The 17,094-nt window shown below is 38.2% G+C and overlaps 1 protein-coding gene across 2 annotated transcripts in view; it reads left to right on the top strand.

Moving 5' to 3' along the window:
• Gria4 (glutamate ionotropic receptor AMPA type subunit 4) overlaps positions 1 to 17,094 on the top strand; it is a 388,873-nt gene that overhangs the window by 100,167 nt on the left and 271,612 nt on the right. The gene's annotated exons all lie outside the window — the stretch shown is intronic.

The following is a 17,094-nucleotide window of genomic DNA, read 5'->3' as shown; positions in this document are numbered from 1 at the left end:
AATTGCTTTGAGTTTCTCTCCATTTAATTTGATGTTGGCTGTTGGCTTGCTGTAAATTGCCTTTATTATGTTTAGGTATGTTCCCTGTATTCCTGATCGCTCCAAGACCTTTATCATGAAGGGGTGTTGGATTTTGTCAAATGCCTTTTCAGCATCTAGTGAGATGATCATGTGGTTTTTTTCTTTGAGTTTGTTTATATGGTGTATCACATTGACAGACTTTCGTATGCTGAACCATCCTTGCATCCCTGGAATGAATCCTACTTGATCATGGTGGATAATTGTTTTGGTGTGTTCTTGGAGTCGGTTTGCCAGTATTTTATTGAGTATTTTTGCATCAATGTTCATGAGGGAGATCGGTCTGTAGTTCTCTTTCTTTGTTGTATCCTTGTTTGGTTTGGGAATCAGGGTAATTGTAGCCTCATAGAAGGAGTTTGGTAATGTTCCTTCTGTTTCTATTGTATGGAACAATTTAGAGAGTATTGGTATTAACTCTTCTTTGAAGATCTGGTAGAATTCTGCACTGAAACCATCTGGTCCTGGGCTTTTTTTGGTTGGGAGACTTTTAATGACTGTTTCTATTTCGTTAGGGGTTATTGGACTATTTAAATAGTTTATCTGGTCTTGATTTAATTTAGGTATGTGGTAACTATCCAGAAAATTATCCATTTCTTTTAGGTTTTCCAGTTTTGTGGAATAGAGGTTTTTGAAGTATGACCTGATGATTCTCTGGATTTCCTCAATGTCTGTTGTTATGTCCCCCTTTTCATTTCTGATTTTGTTGATTTGGATGCTCTCTCTCTCTGTCTTTTGGTTAGTTTGGATAAGGGCTTGTCTATCTTGTTGATTTTCTCAAAGAACCAACTCTTTGTTTCATTAATTTTTTGTATTGTTCTCTTTGTTTCTATTTTATTGATTTCAGCTCTCACTTTGATAATTTCCTGGCATCTATTTTTCCTGGGAGACTTTGCTTCTTCCTGTTCTAGAACTTTCAGGTGTGCTGTTAAGTCACTAGTGTGAGATTTCTCCAGCTTATTTATGTGGGCGTTTAGTGCTATGAATTTCCCTCTTAGTACTGCTTTCATAGTGTCCCATAGGTTTGGATATGTGGTGTCTTCATTTTCGTTGATCTCTAGGAAGTCTTTAATTTCTTTCTTTATTTCTTCCTTAACCCATTGGTGATTCAGGTGGGTATTGTTCAGTTTCCATGAGATTGTAGGTTTTCTGTAGTTTTTGTTGTTGTTGAAATCCAACTTTAGACCATGGTGGTCTGATAGAACACAGGAGGTTATTCCAATTGTTTTGTATCTGTTTAGATTTGCTTTGTGACCAAGTATGTGGTCGATTTTAGAGAAGGTTCCATGGGGTGCTGAGAAGAAGGTATATTCTTTTTTGTTAGGATGGAATGTTCTGTAGATGTCGATTAAGTCCATTTGAGTCATGACATCAATTAAGTCCTTTATTTCTCTGTTAAGTTTTGATTTGAGGGATCTGTCCAGTGGTGAAAGTGGGGTGTTGAGGTCTCCCACTATTAATGTGTGGGGTTTTATATGTGATTTAAGCTTTAATAATGTTTCTTTTACATATGTGGGTGCCCTTGTGTTTGGGGCATAAATGTTCAGAATTGAGACTTCATCTTGGTGGATCTTTCCTGTGATGAGTATGTAATGCCCTTCTTGATCTCTTTTGATTGATTTTAGTTTGAAGTCTATTTTGCTGGATATCAGGATGGCTACACCCGCTTGTTTCTTAAGACCGTTTGATTGGAAAGTCTTTTCCCAGCCTTTTATTTTTAGGTAGTGTCTATCTTTGAATTTGAGATGTGTTTCTTGTATGCAGCAGAAAGATGGGTCCTGCTTTCGTATCCATTCTGTAAGCCTATGTCTTTTTATAGGTGAATTAAGTCCATTGATATTGAGGGATATTAATGTCCAGTGATTGTTCATTCCTGTTATTTTTTGGTGGTGATGTGTGTGTACTTTTCTTCGTTGGGGTTTACTGCTGTGGCTTTATCTATTGCCTGTGTTTTCGAGGTTGTATCTGACTTCCTTAGGTTGGAATTTTCCTTCTAGTGCTTTCTGTAGGGCTGGGTTTGTGGATAAATATTGTTTAAATCTGGCTTTGTCATGGAATGTCTTGTTCACTCCATCTATGATGATTGAAAGTTTTGCTGGGTATATTAGTCTAGGCTGACATCCATGGTCTCTTAGTGTCTGCATTACATCTGTCCAGGACCTTCTGGCTTTCAAAGTCTCCATTGAGAAATCGGGTGTTATTCTGATAGGTTTGCCTTTATATGTCACTTGGCCTTTTTCCTTTGCTGCTCTTAATATTCTTTCTTTATTCTGTACGTTTAATTGTTTAATTATTATGTGGCAAGGGGACTTTTTTTGGGGGTCTAGTCTGTTTGGTGTTCTATAGGCTTCCTGTATCTTCATAGGCATTTCCTTCTTTAAGTTGGGAAAGTTTTCTTCTATGATCTTGTTGAATATATTTTCTGTGCCCTTGAGTTGGTATTCTTCTCCTTCTTCTACCCCTATTATTCGTAGGTTTGGTCTTTTCATGGTGTCCCAAATTTCTTGGACATTTTGGTTCATGACTTTGTTGGCTTTAGTGTTTTCTTTGACTGATGAATCTATTTCTTCTATTGTATCTTCAACGCTAGAGATTCTCTCTTCCATCTCTTGCATTCTGTTGATTATACTTGCATCTGAAGTTCCCAATCGTTTTCTCAGATTTTCTATTTCCAGCATTCCCTCTGTTTGTGTCTTCTTCATTTTTTCTATTTCCCTTTTCAGGTCTTGGACTGTTTCCTTCATTTGTTTCATTGATTTTTCTTGATTTTCTTTCAGTATTTTATTGTTCTCTTCCAGGACTTTTTTGATTTCTTCTAATTAGTTTGCCCTTTCCTCTAGTTGTTTACAGCGTTCTTCACATTTTTTTGTCTTTTCCTCTACACGGGCCTCTAGCTTCTTCATGATGACATTCATAAGGCTATTTTCTTCTGCTTCTTCCAATTTCTGATGTTCAGGTCTAGGTGTCGGAGGAGGGCTAGGGCCTGGTGATGGTGTATTGCTATTCATTTTGATGTATGTGTTTCTGCCTTGACGTCTGCCCATCTCCTTGTGGTTCGTTCTTGGCCTTATCCGCACACTTGGTTCAGACAGAGCTGACAGATTCAGGAAGTCTCTCTCTCTCTTGTCCAGATGGGAGCTCTCTTGTCCAAATTGGAAGTCCGGGGCAGGATGGGAGCTCTTGTTCAGAAGGGAAGTCCGGGGGAGGATGGGTGCTCTCCTCTCTCTTTCTCTCTTTCTCTCTTCTCTCTCTCTCTCTCTCTCTCTCTCTCTCTCTCTCTCTCTCTCTCCTCCAGATGGGAAATCCGGGCTAAGATGGGAGCTGGGGGCCAGCCTCTAAGTCTCAAGAAGAGGCTTGGGGCTCAGGCGGATGGGCGTGGGGTCAGGGCGTGGAGACTGTAGGGTCTGCCAGGGGTCTTGGAGAAGGGGATCCTTCCTGGTGGGGCTAGAAGGGAACTTGCCCGGTGACCAGAACCTGGGGCCAAGTTGGACAGGTCTTCCCGAGTGGCTGGTGCCCAGGGATGGGGTCAGGGGCAAGCTAGGTCACTCACCTGTGCTTCAGAAGGGAAGTCCGGGGCAAGATGGGAGCTGGGGGCCGGCCTCTAAGTCTCAGGAAGAGGCTTGGGGCTCAGGCGGATGGGCGTGAGGGCAGGGCGTGGAGACTGTAGGGTCTGCCAGGGGTCTTGGAGAAGGGGATCCTTCCGGGTGGGGCTAGAAGGGAACCTGCCCGGTGACCAGAACCTGGGGCCAAGTTGGGCAGGTCTTCCCCAGAGTGGCTGGTGCCCAGGGATGGGGTTGGGGGCAAGCTAGGGCACTCACCTGTGCTTCAGAAGGGAAGTCCGGGGCAAGATGGGAGCTGGGGGCCGGCCTCTAAGTCTCAGCACAATAACGAATTCTAAGTTGAATCCACAGGGGATTTTTTTTTTACACTTAATCATAGGAAAGTCAGGAAAATAAGGAAAGTCAGACTATTGATATTAATATACAATGTCAAATAGAAACATGTGAGTAAATGGATGGATATTGACCTGTTGCCGTTGTTTTGGAAAACAATAGTCTGATTTTAAAAACACACAACCACTATCACCCCCCCTCAACTAATAAAACTGTTCATTTCGACTTATTCCATAAAGTGGATTCAGAAACTTACAAAAAACGTTCCTCATAAGATGTGTGGACAGGAAGCTTAGTGCCTGAAGGTAAACCACGGAGATTGGAGTCTCCAACAGTCGAGAATGGTACAAACTGGAAATAGCAGTTCAGTGGAGTTCACACCGCCATGAAAATGATAGACTTTAAAGTATAAAGCAACCGCTAAAGCGGGGTACCGGATTTCGAGGACATGTTATGAATTTTAAGTAAACGTCTAATAAAATTAGCTTAAAGCTCCAGAAACCAATAAGCAAATAGTGCAAGTAATTTGAAAGAGAACAGACATTTTAAAACAGAGGTGAAAGTTTCATTTAGTTTTCTTCGAAAATTTCTAAATTGTTTTAGTTCATTTGAAAAAATTTTAATTGTTTTAAAAAACAAGTTTGCTTTCTGAAACACATTTAATAAAAAACTAAGATCAGATTTGGGGCCAGAGAGATTAGATTCCCAAACTCCACATGTTGGAAAGAGAGAACCAACTCTAGCAAATTGTCCTCTGGTCTTCACTAGTGCACACACACACACACACACACACACACACACAATCAATCAATCAATCCATTCAGTGCAATGCAATATAAAAGGTTTTGTATCATGCTTAATTTCCCACATGAAAATTATTATTGAGTACATGTTTGTATTAAATGATTAAAATTAATATGCTAAAGTTAAATCAGGCAAATTGAGGTAGATTTGTCATCTAACATTTTAGTTGTGATATGTTCAAAGGGTGATTTGCTGTATTAAAAAAACTAAAACAAATACTAGTTTATAGTCAATTCTGAAAATGTCTACCTAAATATCAACAGAAGATCTTTCAGCTACAATGATTATTTTATTGTTATTCAAATGTGTTTTATATCAAATTCATTATTCCCCTAGCAATAACTATAATACATCCTAAATCAGAACAAATTAATACTAGTTACTTTTAAAAACTGACCTGATCCTCATTCAAGCAGTATCTGTAAGGTATAAAACTATAGCAAATCCTTTACAGTTCTTTTCCCCATGAATTTACTGTGTAATAACTTTATAACATACTGTTTAACTCCAGTTGTAGGGATTTCATAGAAGTGTAGATCCTATGGGCATGTGTAAAGAAGGCCTTAAATTAATTAACAATTGGGAAATATAATTTTGAGGTTTCCAACTTTAGATCTGAATCCAGGGAAGTGACCAAGAATTTGCTGGGTAGCAATATAATGGTGAGTCACATAGGAGTGCCACAAAAGGAGGAAAAAGATACAAGGTTCAAATAAAAAGGAAAGTTGGTAGAGGAGTGGCTATCTGAGCCAGAAAATGAATATCTGTATCGTTCCAATTAATAGCTCCATCTAATCTTAAGAAAAATGAATTCAAATAATTTTGAAAGAAGAATGAACAAATTTGTTTTTCAAAACGTCAGTGTGAACCAAATAAAGATTGGAGGCAGACACATGATAGCTGAGGGTTGATTGGAGGCAGACATGTTATCACTGGGGGTTGACTGGAGGCAGACACATGATCACTGGGCTTTTCCTATGCAGTTTAAAGGGGTATAAGTGAAGCAGGACAACCCGTTTATAAACTGCAGCAAAGATTAAATAATTTGGATTTAGACAAAATGTGCAAAATCCTTCAAATGGAAATTAATCAGTGCTGAAAGGTGCCAAACAGATTTGAACAAGTAGAAAGACATCCTTGTTTCCCCATTAGACTGTTCAAATGTTATGAAGATAGAGTTTTCTCATTAACTTATGAATTTAACTTAATAAAAACGTCAGCAGGCTTTTGTCAAGCCACTTGGAGGGAGGTTAACCAAATTACATACAAATTTAAAAGATAAAACAACAGCTTAAACAAATCATAGATAACTGATAAATTAGGAGAACGTACTTTTAATGTAAAGCACAAAATATCACCATCCCAACATAATAAGGAACTCAAAAGTAAAGGAAAAAGAAAAAAACAATGGAGAATTAAGGAAAGGACCTGAGCAGACAAGACATCATAAGATAAATAAATAATGCATAGATGGATGGATGATTGATAGCTATGCAGACAGACAAATAGACTGATAGTAGATTGGTTATGGGTAGAAAGATATATAGCTAGGTAGATTGGTGATGATGATGACAATGATGATATGCATATGATAAATAGATGACACATAAACAGAAAGATGATGATAGATGATTGACTGGTTGATCAATGATAGATAAATGATAGTTAATAGAAATTTTAAATGTATTTGCCCTCTTAAAGTTTTAATTTATTAGGGAAATACAAATTAAATCAAAGGCATTTTCATCTCTCCAGTAAACAATCATTAATGAGTATGGCTATTGGAAAACAAAGATTTCCATATACTTCTATTGAGAAATTACCCTTATCAAGCCTTATGCAAAGAAATATCTAGCATAAACTGTACACACACTTCCATGATGATCCAGAAATGCCTCCACTGGGGATACATCCGGAAGATTTCCTTCCAACAATGCATAATCACACCACTATTCATTGCAGCATTGCTTCCAAATGGCAAAATAATGGGAACAAATTTGAATCTCACACATGGGAGAAGGTTGAATGAAATTTCTTGTACCCACAGTGCAGTATCAAAAAACTATAAGAAAAAATATGATGACAACTGTTACCTGTGCCCCGTGCATTCTTTCTTCATTACATGAATCATTCAATCACCCCATCATGGCTTTCACCATGAGGATCTAAGTTTCACTCTGGCTTATGTGAAAGATTTAGGATTTGGGGCCTGAGGAAATGGCCTGGCCTATAAAAGTGCTCATTGCACAAGTATGTGAATGAGAATTTTATCCCCAGCATCCACAAACAAAACAAAACAAAACAAAACAAAACAAAACAAAACAAAACAAAACAAAAAACAAACAGATGAGCGTGGCCATCACCAGTAATCCAAGTGCTATGAAAGTCAACACAGAGAATACCTGAAGCAAGTTGGCTAGTCAGGCTAGCTAAAATGGTGAGCTCCCTGCTCAATAAGACTGCTTCAATATATAAAGTGGAGAGCAATTAAGAAAGACATTCAACATCAACCCAGAGTCTACACACATACCTACACACATGTGGACTTGTGCACATGTGCATATTGTTTGACATCAGCAGAAACATAGGAAAGGTAGAATGAAATGTATTGTACCCATATTTGTAGCTGATGTTTTCTTGGTCCTGCCTGGCCCACGGTCAGAATAAATCTCTCTTACCCACCAGTCCTGCAGCCACTCAGACCCAATCAAACACACAGAGACTTACATTATTTATAAACTGTGTGGCCTAATGGCTCAGGCTTTTTGTTAGCTGTTCTTATATCTTAAATTAACCCCATTTCTATTAATCTATAAGTTATCATGTGGCTCGTGGCTTACCAGTATCTTAACATGTTGCTTCTCATCACAGTGGCTAGCAGCGTCTCCCTGCCTCAGCCTTCTACTCCCCAAAATTCTCCTCTCTTTTTGTCTCGTCTATCCTATATTCCTGCCTGGCTACTGGCCAATCAGCGTTTTATTTATCAATCAATCAGAGCAACACATTTACAGCACAGAGAACATCCCACAGCACATACTGCAGTGCCAAAAAAATATAACTAAGAATGTGAAGACAACTTCAGTGTTCACCCTGAACATTCTTCCTTCACTGTGCAGAAATACATTGGTTACTATTTGATATGTCTTATTTCGATTTGGTTTAAATGGAAAAGTCTTTGAGTGAATTAACTATGAGTAAATCATTGCAAGCCAGATTTTAAAGTGCATTTAGCCTCAGGCCATTCCTCATTACTCATGAAATTTCAAACAGTATGTACACACAATGTAACGCAACATGAAAGCAGAAATTTTCATATAAAGCTCCAGAAAAGAAAAAATCACATTTAATTTAAATAGCTTTATAAAGGTAAATGCTAACTCAGTGTAAGTACATGATGAGATATTATATTTCATGGGGTAGGGGGGGTTATAAAAACTATTTTGATCTTTAGACCTCAAAACAAATTTATATACTAAGTAGTTTGTGTTATAAGAGAATACAGAAAAATGGTCCAAATACATTTAATTGACTATTCATCAGTTCAAACTCAAAGGAAAAACACAGTCTTGCCTTATAGATTCCAATTTTACCTGTAAATTATTCTTTCCTGCATAATCAGGAGGGGAAGAACAAGAAGCTTTACTTTGGAGTTGCCATTAAATAACTAAGGGAAAATAATTCAGGGATTATTAATATATGCTTATTGAGAGCACAAAATATTTTAAACATGCAAAAGCAGAAGAGAATAGAAATGTAAAGTTGCTAGAAACTATTTGCTTTAGTTAGGGTTTTTATTGCTGTGAAGAGTCACCATGATTACAGCAAGTCTTATAAAGGAAAACATTTAATTGAGGCTGGCTAAGAGTTTCAGAGGTTTAGTCCATTATCATCATGATAGGAAGCATGGCAGAGTGCAGGCAGACATGGTGCTGGAGAAGGAGCTGAGAGTTCTACATCTTGATCCACAAGCAGCAGGAGGAAACTGTTTGGCACAGTGGACTTAGCTTGAGCATATGAGACCTCAAAGCCCTCCCCAGTGACACACCTCCTCCAACATGGCCACACCTCCTCCAACATGGCCACTCCTCCAACAAGGACACACCTCCTCCAACAAGGCCACACCTCCTCCAACATGGCCACACCTCCTAACAGTGCCACTCCCTATGAGCCAAGCATTCAAACACATGAGCCTATGGGCACCACACCATTGAAGTAACAAAAAAATTAAAACTTTTAAGACTATGAGGATCAGCGGGGAGCAGAGCTTCAAGAAGGGAATGAGAATGTGTAAGCACATCAGACTTATCCCTTCATGAGGAGGGCTGTGCTAAATTGTGTTCATCACAGTAACCTCACAGAAGACACTATTTTTGGAAAGGACTTGAGAAAAATTTCATAAATTTTAAGTTGGCAAAATATCCCATGGGATTCATGTTTGTGAAAATTATGGAATATACATCAAAACTTTCAAATTGAACCTAAACCTTTAAATCCACTGTCAAGATCTGATTTGACAGTGCTCTCATACACAACTGGTTATAGTACATTGATCATTTAAAAATATTCTGATTAATGGTTGTTATGTTCTAAGAAAAATTCTAGATCATGTCATAAAGCCTGTGTTGTCTCATCATCTGACCACTGCCAACAAATAACAATTGTGTGTTTGCTACATGCTACATTGGTGATTTTCAGAGAAATGATGGTCAAAACAAAAGGTTCTGGAACTTACTATGCTGATTCCCCTGCTCATTCTGTTGTAAGCATGTTACTGAAAACATTGCCTGTGTTATTAGTTTCCCTATATGTATTTGCATCTACTGTATTGTCCATGGACAGGAATTTACAATTGAGTTCCAGGGAAAACATTCCCTTTGGCTAGGAGTTAATATGTTTTCTCCTCGGTGGAAATAAGAATACAGAACTGGGAGCTGAAAGCATGGTTCAGCAGTTAAGAGTGCTTGCAGCTCTTCTAGAGGTCTGGAGCTCAATTCCCAACATGCATGTTGGATGGCACACAACTGCTTATAACTCAAGCTCTGGGGATCCAATGTGCTCTTCTGTCCTCTGTCAATATCTGCACACATGGGATATACACATACCCATAAATAAAAATAAGCGTTTCTTAAAAATCCATAACTGTCCATATTTTTCCTTTTTGTTTTGAGAACCAAGAAACTCTGAGATGAATGTTTCACTCTTTAGGTAGTAGTATAAGCCAGATCAAAAGTTATCATTCTAATGGATCAGCCCTAAACACATACACATAAAAGCAAAACTAATAGACTCAGTAAGTTGTATATATGTGTGTGTTACAATTATATATAATTAAAGAAAAAAAAGCCATGTCTGAGCAGGAGTAGGGAGAACATACAAGGAGTTGGAGGGGGGAGAAAGATATGTGAGACTACTGCACATACAGCATTCATGTATGAAATTCTCAAATTATAAATTAAAAAGAAGGCATGTTATCAGTTAGAACACTATACAGAAGCTACTGAATTGGAGTAGGTAGTAGAGTTCAGTGTCTGTGCTGGTGCCCATGGTCTTCAAGAATATATTAAACACTCCACGAGACATTAGAAGACCTGGATTGTACCAAATTCTGTGATGGGTACTGTGTTTTCCTACACAGTAAAGTTTAAAGTTTAATTTATAAATTAGGCAAATGAGAAGTTAAAAATGTACAATACCAAATTCAGCTTTCAAAATTAAAAAAAACAAACAAACATGGTAAGTAAAATATGTGTGGTCATTTCCATTCACCTCCCTCTTGGAAAGACTTGATCACCAAGCTGCCACCAGTGGCAAATGCGATCTAGAAAAGCAGCAGTGTCTGAAGAGAGGAGTGTACAGGAAATGACACTGTCACAAACACTAAAATAAGAAACCCAAATTCAAATGCAGTTATTTGAGCATAACGGATAAAGGGCATGATATTATAATACCATGAAACTCTATGAATTTCTTTCTCCACAAGAATGGTCTTTCTCCACATAGGCAAGAACTCTAGTTGTGCATGAAAATTTTTCTGAATTTTTTAATGGGTCTCAGACTGACATAATAAAGTTCTTTTGTGTGGAACACAAATATTAAATACAAATTTTGAGACAGTTCAAAGAAAACAAAATGAAGAAATACCTATGTATGTGGTCAAAAAAGTAGTTTATTTATAGTCTTTTATTAATGTATGCATCTCAAATAACAACTAGATTTTCAGCTTCTTTGATTTTAATATTTTTTAAGTATAATCTAGTGGTTAAAACAAAATAGAACATTTAGTTTTTTTAATTGAAATTTATTACAGTCCCCCAAAGCCTAAAATACCCATGCTGTTTTCACATCATCTAACAGCCTATGTATAATGGAAAAACACTTTTCAAGACCCTGGGAAAGTGTTGTGATAATTTCATAAATACATGTCATAGGAGTAAGTGGAAAGTAGGCAGATGGGTGTTTGAGAGAAATGGGAATGATCTCGAAGGTCTTAAACAACAACAAAAATAATTTCTGTCCATGACAACAATACAGAATACTGTAGGTGTAGGCAAAAACAATTACTTGATGTGCATGTGCTCCTGGGTTTGCATGTAGAGGTGATGGATTTTATTTTGACCTAGTTAATTAATGCTATTAGAAGAATGTACCCAGAGGCCTGGGCTGAATGTAGCTATGATGCAGATGGAAGTAGGAACATACACACTCACCTTTCCATTCTGTCACTCATTTGGTAGCTCACTCTGAGCTACTGAGATGTAAAGGAAGCATGCTTGCTGAATCACCTTGAACAGAATTCTTGTTGATTTCAATCAGCCTCCTACTTATGAGTTTGGAACCTGCCAGGGGACACAGGTGAGGAGCTGGGCATGAATGAGCTTTGAGCATCCATCCAAAGCTTTCCAGAAGAAAGGCATGTTAACACTGTCACTGAACTTTTTTCTTTAAAACATTAACTTCTTTACTAAACATGGGATTAAGTTGAGTAACTACAGCTTAATTGTAAGATATAGCTTTCTATAGCAGATGCAATAAACCGGGTTTTGCTAGAGTTCTTATACTCATTATTTAAATTATATAGTCAGTAAACATTGCAAAGTTCTGGCTCTTACTCAATTATTCAAGCATGACTAAATGGGTTACTTCATTTTATCTATCCGTGATTGTGGCTGTTAGGACCCTGACTAAAATTAGGCACACTCAGAGGAATTCTGTAGCTACAAAGTCCTTCCACAAGACATTTCGCTTTGTCATTAGGACTCCCCAAATTTGATAAGCATACCTTTCAAACCAGAAATCCTTTAAAAACTTATTTGATTTATTTTCAGTTATGTATATTAAGGAGGTCTACATTTACATGTGTATGAGTGGCCACAAAGGCTAAGAGAAGACATCGGGTCTCCTAGAGCTGGAGTTACAAGCTGCTGTGAGCCACTGGACATAACTGCTGGGAAGCAAAGTCCTTTGCTCTTAGAGCACATCACATATTCTTAACCACTGAGCCATCTCCCCAGTTCCAATAGTCCTCCTCAGCATGTGTTTGCTTTTAAATTTGATGAGTATTGGAAAGAGATCACCAAGGAAAAGCAAGCTGACTAAATATGTGCATTGCCATGAATCACTTCAGATCAGTAGTCCTCATGGCATGTCACAGGAAGCTGGTAGTTTTAACAGTTGTTTTTGCATAAGCATGCATGATTGGTGTGATTTGCACACTAGTGATGTCTTCTGCACCCATGGACCTTTTCTTCTTGAAGTTTCTGAGTAAAGAGATACAGTTTTAAGGCACACAGATGATGTTCAGTCTGTACTTTACAAGGGAATACAATGGGCTTTTGGCTTTGTGGCAACGAAGGCCACTTAGGTAAAGATCTCTATTTGCCTGGATACTTTTCCAAACAATCACTACTGAAATTAAAAAGTGGATAGTTTCATCTTCTATACTGTCCTTTTCTCAACAACTAATATCCTTCAAAATTGTCTTTGCTCACAACGGTGTAAAAACCTGCCAATTAGTCTTTCACTCGGGCCCTTTTATTTTGGAATTCTTTAGAAGTAGTACAGTGTACTTAAATTTTAGTGCATTGAAATGTGCATTCACTGCCACCTTAGAAAGAATCTTGTGATTCTGAGCACTAAACTGCAAAATTGTGTCAAATCTAACCTTCAGACCAGTATATTTTATAGCCAACAGTATTTGGGGGAATAACATTTTAAAAGTGTGAGGTTGTTCTTAACATTGCAAGGTTCTGACTTTCTTTTAAACATTTAAGATACAACATTGCTGAATCATGTGTCTATGCAGCAATCACTGGAGATTAGCAATAAATGGTCTTTGACAGACAAACACTTTTTTTCTTTTTTATTTATTCTTCTCTCATATATTAATCCTACAATTTCCCTTCTCTCCTCTACTCTCCCTCACCTCCCCTTTCTCTCCCAGGTCCACTCCTCTTCCTTTCCCTTCAGAAAAGGACAAGTCTCCCATATATATCACCCAACCATGGCATATCAAGTTATAAGACTAGGCACATCCCTTCATATTAAGGCCAGATGAGGCAACCCAGTAAGAAGAAAGGTGTCAAAACAGTTAGAGACAGCCCCTGCTACCATTGTTAGGAGCCCCACAAGAAACCAAGTTACACAATCATAACATATACGCAGAAGACCTAGTTCAGACTCAAACAGGCTCCCTGATTGTCTCTGTGACCCCAGGTTAATTGATCCTTTTGGCCATTTTTTTTTTGTGGTATCCTTGACCCCTCTGACTCCTACAATCCATCCTCCCATCTTCTGCAGGATTCTCTGAGCTCCATCTAATGTTTGGATGTAGGACTTGTAGCCAGAAGGTTTCTCAGGTCCCAAGTTCCTCCAGTCCCGTTCAGCCCCATGGTCCCTTCAGCCACTTATTCAGAGACTTAATATTATTTACAAACTGTATGGTCTATGGCAGACCTCTTGCTAGCTAGCTCTTATATCTTAAATTAACCCATTTCTATTAATCTGTGTTTTGCCACGTGTTCCGTGGCTTTACCGGTCTGCTGGCATGTTGCTCTTTAGGCAGCAGGCTGGTGTCTCCCCGACTCCATCTTTCTCTTTCTGTCTCTCTTCTTGGATTTCCTGCCTCTAAGCTGCATTGGCATAGGCCAAAGCAGCTCATTTATTAACCAACAGGGACAACATATATTCACAGCTTACAGAAAGACATACCCAGCAGGGACTCTGCATCTGCTCCCATCAATTGCTGGATGAAGCCTCACTGATGATGATTATGCTAAGCTCTAGTCTCCAAGTATAGCAGAGTATCATTAGGAATCATTTCATTAACTATTTTTTGACTTTTTTTTTCTCTGATCATGTTTGGTTCTATCCTAGGTCTTAGTGCTATCCAGACTCTGGTTCCTGGCCCTCCCGGAAGTGTCAGGCATGGGCTCCCTCTCCGGGTATGAGTCTCAAGTTGGACCTGTCATTGGTTGGCCATTCCCACAAGTTCTGTGCCATTTAAGTGTGCCATTTTTATTTCCTACGTTTTTTTTAAATATATTTTTAGTTAAAATATAAGATATTGCTTCCCATTTTCCCTTTCTTCCTTTTAACCTCCCATCCCCTCCTTTGTTACCTCTCAATTTGATGGCTTCTTTTCATTTGATTATTATTGTTACATATACACTTATGAATGCAGAAATATATAAATATAGCCAAGCACTTCTCAGCTTTCCAAACCAAGTCCCTCCTCTCATTGCAAGAGCAAAATTTTTTCATACCATTAAGGAAATCATGAAGTGGGCTAATTCTCGGTATGCAATCAAGTTATTCCACCTACCAACTCGTTTTCTATGCTTGTTTCCTTGGACACTTGTTTCTTGTATTGATGTATTGGTTGGCTCATTGTCAGGTGCCTTTCACATTTACAAGAAGAATGTGAAGGGTTGAGTAGGTAAATCATCAATCTATCATATCACAGAGGAACTACAGGACTGGACAACAATAACAGATTCAGGTTGTGGAGCAGTTCAGAAGAGTCTCCCATTCACCTGGAATATCTGGGATAAGGTACATTTAAACATCACCTGCATTTGAGCTGTTCCATTCCATGTTTTATCCGGCTTTTTTTAACAGAAGTAGATGGTGACGTACAGAGTAAAGGCTGCTATTGGGGCAGCTTGTCTCAAAAAACACATTTTCAAGGACTCCTTCCTCTATGGGGCAGAATGTGTGTTCCTGGAACAGAGACCTTTCCCTGATTTTTATCTAGCTAATCACACTGTGACCTGGGACTTTACATTTAGAAAGTTTTTACATTTGAACAGTCTACTTTGATAGTAATAGGGCCATGGAGCTTCATGTAGTTCATTTCCTCTACCAAAAGTAGGAATGTTTTAAAGAAGGAGAAAAATTCAGGCTTTCTATTCTTGACTGTGATGGTGAATACATTGTCGACTGGACAGGATGTAGTATCACCTAGGAGAGAAATCTTTGTCCATATCAATGGAGTTCCTAGATTGTGTTAATTGAGATGGGAAGAACTGTGCTAATTATGAGAAGGATTTACAAATGGGCTTATTTCCTAAACTGAATAAAAAGAATAAAGTGAGCACCAAGATTCCTGTCTCTCCACTTCCTGGTACCAGAAGCAATGTGACCAGCTCACTCCTGCCCCTGGACCATCCCTTCCCCACCACTGTGATAGACTGTCCATGAGATGTGAAGCCTAAACAAACACCCTCCCTTCCCTGAATAGCTTCTGTCAGATATTTTGTCACAGCAGCAGGAAAAGTGACTATTTTAGCCTCAAATTAATGTATGAGAAGTTTGTGAAAACCAAGAATGTTTCTCCTCTACCTGTGTCCTCCTGCCTGAGATTTCATTTTACCTTCATGTTTTTTCTCAACCTCTAATTGGGTAATTAACCAGATTCATAGACCCTACTATTTAGTTTCAATTCTGGGAATAACATCTGGGTACATGTGTTTCATTATAAAAAAAAAAATCTTTGAACCTACACTCAAATAGATGCATTGAGGAATATTCTAAATCATATTTGTTTCATTAATTTTTATTAATATTTAATAATATCAAAGTTCTATATAAGATCCTGAAGATAGATTCATGTAGAAGGCCCTGTCCTAGTGGGCTTACAACCAAACAGTACAGAAAACTTTAATTAAACAAAACATTGCACGAATTACTTGTTAGCCCTGACTTTCATAAGTTTTATTTGCTTCTGGAACCATGTTCCCTTGACTGTTTCTATGGAAGACTAAATCTCATCTCCCAGTCATCAATTCTGGGCATGAAGAACTTTGTAGCCCATGATTCACTGCAGCAGAGGTGTTGGGAAAGTTCTGGGCTTAAGCCCAAAGATTGTTACTATTTCTGGAAGTTTACATCTCATACTCATTATAATTAGTGACTATTATAGTAAATTTGCTGTAATGTGGAAGTTATAAAGGAATATATAAAAATCACATACATTGATCCCTCGGTTTTTCCTGAAATTATCATATTTTTCTCTACTCTTTCCTAATTTGAATTCATATTGTAAATGTAACTATGAAACCACTGTGAAGCAATTCAGTTTGGAAAGTTAAATTATTTCTAGTTTCTGGTGATTGCTAAATTACTGAGATGAGAATATCTTTTAGAACCTTTCCAAGCCATAAATTATATATATATATATATATTTGGTTTTTCGAGACAGGGTTTCTCTGTGTAGCTTTGTGCCTTTTCCTGGAACTCACTTGGTAGCCCAGGCTGGCCTCGAACTCACAGAGATCCGCCTGGCTCTGCCTCCCGAGTGCTGGGATTAAAGGCGTGCGCCACCACCGCCCGGCCCATAAATTATATTTCTTATAGGTTGTCAATCAGTAAGCTGGGGATACTACATATTTTCTGGTTTGTATATCTAAGTAAGTGACAGGAAAGGTTTATTCCGGACTATAGTTTAAGGACTCAGTCCATCAAGGAGACACACGATAATGCAAGCAGCTCTTGCTGTGACAGGAGTGGGAAGCAGCTGATCACACTGTGTTTTCAGGCAAGAAGCAAAGAGAGATGAGTGCTGATGTTCATGCTTTCTCTTCTTATCCTTTTTAAGGAGTCCCAGACCCTACCCACAGCTTGGTGCACTCACATTCAGGGTAGGCCTTTCTTCCTGAATAATTGTCTCTGTAAATACTCTCACAGACACACTGAGAGATGTGCCTCCAAAGAACTGATTGCCAGTTCCAGTCAGGCTTTCAATTCATGTTTCTATCAGTGATTAACAAAAGCCCCTATTACTACTTTTTCCAACTATCAGTTCATTGACATCTCCTCTACTTTT

This window comes from Peromyscus eremicus, chromosome 7 (genome assembly GCF_949786415.1).
Source record: "Peromyscus eremicus chromosome 7, PerEre_H2_v1, whole genome shotgun sequence".
Taxonomy (NCBI): Eukaryota; Metazoa; Chordata; class Mammalia; order Rodentia; family Cricetidae; genus Peromyscus; species Peromyscus eremicus.
This window is presented reverse-complemented; position numbering and strand designations above follow the sequence as displayed.